Below are 10,574 nucleotides of genomic sequence, written 5' to 3'. Positions count from 1 at the left end.
TACCTCTAAGGCGCTAGCGAGAATAACAAGTACGGCCCAGAAGTTATCGTAGTACTATAGATATTATATGGGGAATGATTAAAGAAGTCCGACCGATGACGGAAGCTAAACGTTCCACGATCCTAAAACGTGTCAATCAATTGCGTATAAAATGGTGCTTCCTTCGAGATGGCAATAAGACGATGATGTGCCTTACATTACTACAGCAAGAAATGTTAAATCTGACACTAAGTGTGTAACAGGAGACGAGGGTGTTGAAATGTGACGAGAACTTCTTACATAAAATAATAGACATAGATGATGCGCCAAAATAGGAAAACGTTAAGGAACGAAACTCTAGCACTAGTATAAGCGATGGAAGGAGAAATGAATAAGTTGAAGGATGATTCCAAACACTAGGAGATGCACTAATCGTCCATGTTATCAATTTTTAAGGGAGATGAAGTGACCAGTTGACGTTAATCGAATTACCGATAATAATGAGTTATCATGTGAGCATTGGAATGGCTACAAAGTTTTATCCGGAAGAAAGAATCATTCCCTCTTAGGTTGGGAAGAAATTGGTAAGCGGAGGATACTGGACCATAGTTGAGTCAACAGACCAAAGGAATTCCTAGAACTTATCAAAACCCGACTAGTGGCAGCCCAGGATGAACAATAGAAATATTCGGACCAGAACTATAAAGACAGAAAGTACGAAGTAGCGGACCAAGTATTGTTGAAAGTACCTCCCGAGGAGGGAGTGATGAGATTCGAAAGGGAAAGAAATGTTGAACCCAAGATTTATTGGACCAGTTGAACAATTAAAGGACTAAGAAAGTTTACTTATAAATTAGCACCATCGTCGAACGGTCACCAAGTTTATAACGAGTACCACGAATCGAGGTTAGGAAATTTAACCATCAAAACCAAACATATGATTGAAAATGAGCTAATAAACTCGTAGCCAGACTTAGCGTATGTCGAGTAACGAGTAGAGGTCATAAGACTACAAGGACGAGTACCCGGAAATATATTGGATGGATGAGTGGAAATTTTATGAAGAGATCAAATACTGCAAGGTCAATGTGAGAACTCGAGGTTGTCATGCGAGAAGCATATCCCTACCTGTTTCTGAACTGATTCCGGGACGGAATCCTTTTAAGGGGGGAAGAATGTAAGAACCCAAATTTTTGACATCGGTAAAAGACCTTTATGAATAGTAATACAATAACTTGAATTTTTGAGACCTTGTAAAACGTTTAATGAATAGTAACCCTGACGGACGGGAAAAAACTTTTTAGCCCACACTATGTTGTGCATGAGAAAATGAGTTTCGGAATTGATAACTTGATTATACGTACCAAATGAGTGTATATAAACGCTATTAGTTTTCGAAAAAACGAACTTTGAAAAATGACCATATTTACGAATCATCGAGGATTACGAGAATCATAATATAATTACGAATTTAAAACCCTACGGATTTATATTCAAGTACGATAATTCAAAGCATAAGGAATAAATATGAAAGGATTTACGTCGTGAACCTTTTTCGAGAAAGTATTACGAAAATGTTTAAGCGGCCGAGCGAACGCGTAAATGATTAAATAAACGTAACGCACTATCTAACCATGGTAGGAAAGTAACCATGGTTACTTTATCAAATAGTGAGCTAAGGTATAGGATGATCAACCAAGGGCTAGAGAATAGAAAGCTAAATGGCTAAGCTAATTAGGTTAGCTTGTAAACTAGGAAGCCTAGCTAGATTTGTCCAAGGATTTGGCAACAAGAATAAATCCTAGGATATATACTAGAGAATAAAGATCAATTACAAGCTACCACTTGCATTATTTCCAAGAAGCAACCAAAATACTTTCCTAGAAGCAACCAAGGAAGCAAGCATAAAAACACTTCTTCTCTCCCAAAACCATTGCATTCGGCCTTTCATCTCCAAGCCAATAAATCAAATTCAATTCTTCAAATTCTAGCAGTGGATAAATCCTCCCATTAATTCTCAAGCTTCCTAACAACCAAAATAAGGTAAGATAATTATTTGATCTCTTTTTATCAAGGTTTGATGGGTGTAATAAAATCAAGAAAGTTGAGAATGAATAGTATGAATAGTAACTCTACTTTGGTTTCTTGATTTCAATGGTGGTTTTAGGTTCCAAAAATCATACCAAACACTCCCAAGAATCCAAAATCCTCAAGAACACATCTCAAGATTTCAAGAAAGGTAAAAATCTTTGACCCAAACTTATTTAAGATTTAAGTTCAAGATCCATTTAGTATGTAGTTGTGAACCTAGTTTTGGTAGTGGTATTGTTGAAATCTTGATGTTTAGCTAAGTAGATTTAAGGTTGATTGTTGTTGCCTCAAGAACATGATGTTCTTGAAAGGAGTTAGTGTGTTGATGATGATATGTTGATTGTTTGTGGTAGTATAAAGATTTAAGGCGTAAACAAAACTCCGATCGTAAACGTAATCTCGTTAAAACGAACAAAGGTAACTTTAAGTTTCTGCAGAACGTCCCAAAGATGTAAACTATAGTGTCTTGAAAATTAACCCTTGTTTATGATAGAAAATGTTATAAGAATCATTTAGGCGCTTGAATCGCTTGATTCCGATTTACGGATCAGAGGTTATGGTCGTTTTACTAAAAGTGATTTACGCGACAAAAATTGCTGCGAATTACGAACTTTGAAAATATAAAGGATCGACTTAGGAAGGTTCATAAATCATGAAATTTTTACAGAGAGTAGAATATTTAGTTTCCTAACTTCCATAATAGTTTCAAGTAAGAATAATGATTTTTCAATTTTATAAAAAATATCGGAGCCGAGACCGCGCGATTAGAAACCGTAGAATCCATAAGCGGAGCCGACGACGAAAATGAAAATGGACCTAAGATACTTTGAAAAAGGAAGTGACCATAATGTGAATAAGGACTTAAAGAAATAATAAGGATAATATAGGTTAAGAGGGTTCATAATAATTAGCGCATGAGTGCGAGTAGCCGTAAATTAGAACGGGACCTAAAAAACGACTTGTGTTTATGCTTATAGATTTCCGAGCGGAACCTAGAGCATCCTCCACCACAAGATACCCAGGAAAGTTTTTAAACCCTACCTTTGAAGAACTGTTATGTTGTGAATATTTTACAAAACTGTGATATATGCATTAGATTGCTTTAAACTGTTTCACGAAGTTTGAGATGTATTACATTACTCAATTGTTGATAATTTCTTGTATATGTTCATACCGAGTTCGAAATATTATATTTAGACCGAGACTCGATCGGTGTAAACTTATAAAAACCCGGAAGTATCCCGGAGGAGTTTATAATTGAGAACGTTAACGTTAACGCTAGCGAATAGTGTGGCGTGTATTTATTTTAGACCAAGGATCGGTCAGTAAAAATTGATGAAAACCCGGAAGTATTCCGGAGGTGCTTTATTTAAGAATATTAGCGCTATAGTAGAGTGTGATGTATAAGTTGTAAGACCAAGAGTCGGTCAGTTTTTTTTTATAAAATAAAATCCCGGGAATCATTCTGGTGATATTTATAGGACGATTAAAGTCCATAGTAGTTACATTTCAAGGGACTCAATGTCCATTTACGAAATAATAAACACCCTCGAACTTTTATTAAAACAATTTCCAAAGATCGCATTCCATCAACTATACTTTATTGTTCAAATAATAAATATCTATTTATTATTCATTTATTATGGGAGAAGTATTCTCCAGTGAATATTTATTTCAAAGTCGATTAAATATTAAAGATTATTATATTACTAAAACTAAATTAGTTGAGGAATATTATTTTATTCTTTTAAAAGTAAACTCCTTCGAGGTTTAATTATATATCGATTATCATTTAATTATTTACTATTTATTAAAGGGTTTATTTATGATTTAAAAATCATAGAACCGGATTTAAATTACTTTCTGATTTTCGAAAATCATTCGAATAATTTCAGATCGTTGGAGAATATTATCCCGACTTATTTAATATTTTGAATATATTTTCAAGGAGAAACTTTTCCCCCTATTTAATTATCTGTTGACAAAGGTCAACTCACATCCTTAGTACTTCCTCCAAAAATTTTGGAAGTACGTATATATATACAATTATATCTTAGTAAGATAAACTGTTTCTATCAACAAGCAAAATGCTTGGGGAACTTCGATGTACTCAGGAACTTGTGAAGTATGTGTATACCGAAAAATGGGACACATAGCCCGAATGCGGCAAGGGTGATAACCGGGATACGAAGGTGTCATCCTTCTACTAGTAGAAAAAGTTACTATTATCGTATTACGATTGATCATCATATAATGTGGCTCCAAGGGGTGTCCTAACTCTTCCAATTGGAATTGTGATGCAATACCGTAACCCAAGCCTAGGTGCTGGGTTTACCATTAAGGTATTCGCAGGATAATAAAATCCACTAAAGAATTGTTTTCATGAGAAGGTATGTGTCACCAAGGAAAACTATTTTTGAATAAAACGTAATTATCATATATGATGTTTTACGAGAGTTTATCATACAGTCATTTTCATACTGTACATTATTATGCTGGGCATTATAGCTCACTTACTTTCTTTTAAATGACACAACACAACAAATAACCAGTATGCCGGTGTGGGACTTAGTCACTTGAAATGGTGGGGAGAATCCCTTACAGCTTTGTCTCAGGTGGACCAGAGTATCGAGATAGTTACAAGATGTTAGTAGTAATTATTGTGACTTGATGTAGAGGTTACGAATAATTGTTTAAGATCCTGTAAAGTACATTTGAGTGTAATAAAAGAAGATTACATTTTGTCCATCGTTTCTAAGGCTATAACTTGGGTGTGTGTGCATGAGATTGGGGTCTGTTGGATTATTGGATCAATATAGGTTAACATGAGTGAAGGATGGCGTGACGGCCCAGATTCCTGACCCCGGATTCGGGGGCGTTACATCTCCTTTTTAAGGCTGAATCAGCTGGATCCTTGTAGAAGGCAATTGACCTTGACAACAGTTTCTTCTCATCAGGCTTAGGTGTCTCATACACTGTATCCAAAGGGTTCTTTAATGATGATTTTGGATAGTTCACCCTTGGCTTCAAAAGTACTACAGACTTTGGAGATTTGATGCAGGATGGCTATCCTCTTTCCAGATAGTTCATGCTCATTTCATTCACAGAGATTTTCCTGACTTGAGAGTGATGAATGGCTGACTTTTCTGGCTTCTTTGCAAGCCCAAACTTCTTCTGAATATCCTTATCAATCTTCTCCCAGTTGATTGGCTTCAACTGCTCATTTTCAGCTGCTCTTATATTGGCTGCTACTTCATTTATTAGATCAACACTATCTGTAACTGGTGGCTTGATGAAAGTAATTGTAGGCACAATTACTTTACTGATTTAAATATTAAGTTGTTTATCCCCCTCACTTGGTCCTTTCTCCCCCTTTTTGTTATCATCAAGTTGAGTAGAAGAGGAGGTTTGAGAAGCCACCAGTTTCTGAAGCAAGTCTGTCTGTTGAGCTTGATGCAGATGAATTGCTGTAAGAGATGATTCCATAGCTGTCATCCTTGTATCCAAAGCATCTATCTTTGTGGCAAGATCAGAATTTTTCCTGAGTTGTCTTTAATATCAAGCATTGTAGCTTCTGGAAGCTTAGAGTCCATTTTGTCAGAAATAGCCTTCTTCATCTCCTCAATATCTCCTTTGATGGTGTTGACATCTCTAGCATATTAGAAGCCTTGAATTTGTTGTAGTTGCAGAGAAGCAAGGTGTGCTTGAAGGAGCTTCTTGGTGTTGGCATTTGTAGTGGTTTGAAGAGTAGAATTTTTCTGATTTATGATTTGAATCAGGGTTGTCTTGAAGTAGTGTGCATCACAATGCTTTGAAAATACCCATGATGGCATGCCTGATCTGGAGCTAGAACCTACTTCTCCTCCTATGTCCAATGGCTCTTCTTCACTATCTCCACCTTCATCTCCAAAAAAATCTGCTGAACCACCAGTCTCATAATCAACATCACCAGTTGTAGAGGGCAAAGCTGTGATGGCATCCTTGGCTCTTAGCATTGACTGTGTGGTGTGCACCAAATTGAGCATCCTTTCTGCATTGTCATTGCCCTGCTCAACTAGAAGTTGATAAGCTGGAACAGGGTGAGTAAATGTCTCAACATCAAGGGAGGTGTTCTCTCTTTTGTTGCATCAAGGTCTCACCTTGGATCCCCACCCTCACACCCTCACCTTCACCATCTAAGGTGGGACTCCTCTCACTCTCTTTTGCCAATCCTGAAGAACTGGATTTCTTATTTTCACTCTTTTCCTCTCCTTTTTCCTGAAAGCAACCCAGACTCTTACTCATAACACTCTCTTCCCTCAATCCTAGGAGTGATTGTACTACTACTAAGTCTTCTGCACTTGAAATAATTGATGAAATTTGAAGCTGTGCAGAGACACTCGACGGATAAGGGTTAGCAGTTTGACTAGCCGATGGATAACTGCTGTTAAGCTTATCCGTCGGGATACAATCACTACTCGGCGGATGAACAATATCCATCGAGAGAGTAGGAATAAATGAGTTAGGAGTGGAAACTATTGTGGACTCTGTGCAGATTGATGAAATTTTTGGCACAGATGTCTCAATAGTTCCTGAAAGAATTGGCAAGTGAGCCAACAAATCATCCAAAAGATGATGCTCACTTGCACTAGATTTTGGCTTCCCCAACAGAGTTAAAGAAGGGGAATCAGGAATTGATGTGTTGATCATATCCACATCCAGAGAGTTTGTGGGAGAATTTGGTGTTTGGGGTGCTTCTATAACTAACGATTTTCGATGTGACTCCATATTTATTGGAGCCACATCAAGCTGAATTCGAGAAGGTGCAGTGACTCTGTCTTTAGCACCAGTTTGCACAGTGTGTGAACCCTGTGCATCCCCAAAGGTTTTTGATTTCTTCTTTCTGGCATAAGTTTGGGGTGAGCTAGTGTCCCTTACCCTTTTGGCCTATACTCTTGGCTGAGAGCTTTGTTTAATAGCCACATCCTTTTGGGAGGATGTAGCTAGAAATGAGCTTTTGTCCCTTTTAAGCACTGCAGTTTATTGGGAAACTGCAGTGTGGCTAGGCGGGGCAACAATCACCTCTCCAACCTTATCCTTAGGGTTTCTTTGATGTTTACCCTATCCCTCACCTACCTTACCCACCTTCACACTCCCCTCTTTAGATTTGGTGGATTTTACAACTCGCATCTTTTGAGAGATACCAGAGGGGGCTTTCTTTGACTTGGATTTAGAAGTTTTGGATTTGGCAGCATGGGTAGGCAACTATTGGGTCATTGACATAGTTGCCATAACTACACTAGATTGTAAAGAAATTTGTGAGGTTGGAATAGTAGAGACAAATTATTATATCCCATATTTTCAAATATTATTATTATTATTATTTGAAATTGTTTTTGTGATTTTATGTGAATTTTGATGAATTATCTGGTGATTGGAGTGATGTTTTAAATGTTTATATATGATATTATTTGAGTATTTTAATTTTTATATGTTTAGAATAAAATACAGAAAATTGAGATATTTTTCTGGTAATTTTTGGACTGTTATATGATTTTATAATAATTTAGGTAATTTTTAATTATTTTCTGAGTAATTATAAAATTATTTTATAAAGCCGGGAATCGTCCAACTTCAACTGTTGTTGCGTTTTTACAACACGAAACTCTTCCGAAAACTCCTTCATAACCTAATCTCGTAATTCCGGACATTTCTCGTGTTTTAACTTTTTCGATCTGGATTACGGTTTGACCCGTACGAGTCCCGACGCAAAATTTTCGATGTGATAAACGTTTTGATGAATCAACAAAACCCGTATTCTCGATAGACGGGATGTTTTACATTATTTTTGTATATGGTGTTTTATGAAAAGCCTGGTTTTGATGTTATCCAATTCTAGTATTAAATTGTATCATTTTTATAGTTACTTAGCAGCTAAGTAATCTATTTTTGGATCATTTTGTAGTTACTCAGCGGCTCAGCAACTAATTTAACGATCCAAAACGATCCAGAACGAACCAATATTCCGTAAATATAAATAGCCTATTTCTTATTTTATTTATTTCGTTTATTCATTTGCAACCAGTAAAAAATACAGTGAATATAGAGAAAAACCCTAGAAACTTATACGTTCCTAAGAATCAAACGCACGAACGGAGACGTTATCGAACTCCGATTCGAGCGTGTAATATATCAAAACGAAGCTCTCGAAATCTTCTTTCTTAATCAATCATCAATTTTTACCCAGAAATCAAGGTATTTTTTCCTATTTAATTATTTTAATTTTAATTATTTAGTGAATAAAATATGAATTTTTGAAGACGTGATTATTTGAGTGTTTTGATGATTCCATGTTGTAGAGCATGTTTTTCTGGTCAATTTCATATATTATACTTCAAAAATAGAGTTCAATATCATATAATAATTGAAGTTTGATTTTCTGGAAATTCTGTAAAAAGCTGTTCTTGGTGTTCTTGAAAAGTTCTGAGAATCAAACCGAAATTTGAAGGTGATATTGAACACCAAATTGCAAGTATTTGTAACCGTTGTGAAGCTCTTGATCTTCTCTACCTATTTCGACCATCAAATCGTGTAAACGATTGGTAAATTCCAAATTCGTATTTTAAGATTCATACCCCAATTTAGGGGTTTTTGATTGAGTGATATTTGAATGATTTTGATATGATAATTAGCTTCTAAATGTTATTTGCAATTGATTTGTACTATTAGTTTTTTTATTCTGGTGCTAAATCGATGAACCCGAGTTCTTGGGTTTTTGATTTTTATTTTTAATTTCTTGAGTTATATGGATTGTTGTGGTTGATTAGGATTATGTAAATAGATTGTACTTCTTCTGAGCATCATTTTGATATCAAATTCATGAAGTTTGATTTAGAATTGAGGCGATTCGACTGTTGGCCGGACTTTGCTCTCCGGTTTCTTTGAATTCGGCCGGGAAATTGATTCGGGTACTGAGTTGGGATTGTGATAAACGTTTATGGGTTTCCTTGAATGCAAGGATGATTTTGGTATTACAACCGAGTAGAAAGGCTGCGTTTCAGCCGTGTGTCGACTGCCGGATTTACCGCCGGAATCTGGGCAAGTCATCGGCTCCAGCGACTTGTTCTTCATCTTCCGGTGGTGTCTCCACCAGTTCCTCCCGCCTTTCGATCCAAGGAAGAAGAAGAAGAAAACCCCCTTAAACCTGTTTCTGTTTTTTCTTTTTACTTTTATTTAAAAAATTCATTTTCTGATTTTAAAAATCATTTCTTATTTTTTTCAAAAAAAATCATTTACTTATTAATTATAATTCCAAAAAAATTATTTTGTTAATTGTTTCAAATTCCAAGAATTATTTCTGTATTAATTTCAAAAATTCATATTTGTTTTAATTATTTATAATTTATTTTAATTAAGTATTTATAGGTTTAATTAATTGGTTAATTCATTTAATCGATTAATTTAATTTATAAATAGTTAAATAAAATACAATTATTTATAATTAATTCGAATAAATCCTAAAAATGGTTTTAAGCTTTTAAAAATTATATTTTGGTATTTAAAAATCAATTAATATTATTATTAATTGATTTGTTTCTATTTATTTCTTATTTTATTCATAATAAATCAACCGTTCATCCGTTTAATACGAAACGAACGCGTACAGACTCATAAAAATATGCCGCTTTCAATAAAAATACTTTCAAAACCCAAATCATTTTTGTTTCGAAATGTCGCTTTTTTTACGAATCATTCTGAGTCAATTATTGATCGATAAATCATATTTTTGGCCCGATTCCAATTTTAAACATACCGAGTCAAACCTTTTAACGAACCGAGTCATATGTGGTATGGATTATTTGATACGTGGCTTATGTGTTTATATGTTATGTGAATTGCATGAGTCAAGAGTCTTGTGTTTGACTGTCTTCTTTATGTGCGGGTTATCGTATGGGTAGACAATAGGGTTTTGATGCACAGTTCGTCGAGTAATTATCGTTTAGACGATTAAAGTGTATCTTTTGATTATAGATGTGATTCTTTCAAGACGATCACGATTAGATGAAATGGATGAAGACTAGAGTTGAATGGTATGGAATACTGAAGGGCAGCAACTGCATGAGCAGCAGATCAAAGATTTAGCAACGTAAAAGACGGTGATGCCTTGAGATGCCAGACTGAGATAAATGCGTCTTTGCGAGTGTGACTAACTGCTAAAAACCCAAATGCAAGTATTTCTATCGTCACTTATTGTTCAAGTGATATTTATTTTGAATCTTATCATGCAAGTATTGATTTCCCTATTGTCAGTTAGAATCGATAAATGTTTTACATATCGCTGAATTAAATAATTTTGTTTATACAAGTATTCTTCTGTTGTTCTATGTTCAGAATAGCTAAATGATATTTTGGATTTTGAGAAAAGTGATTTGGTTGCGAATATTCCTGCCCAAGTAAATGGGGGAATAAAATTATTTCTAGTGTCGATTATTATGACCCCTTCTCAATAAAAGGTTTTAAGATTG

This window comes from Apium graveolens, chromosome 1, assembly GCF_009905375.1.
Source record: "Apium graveolens cultivar Ventura chromosome 1, ASM990537v1, whole genome shotgun sequence".
In the NCBI taxonomy this organism is placed as follows: Eukaryota; Viridiplantae; Streptophyta; class Magnoliopsida; order Apiales; family Apiaceae; genus Apium; species Apium graveolens.
Note: the sequence above shows the minus strand (reverse complement) of the source record.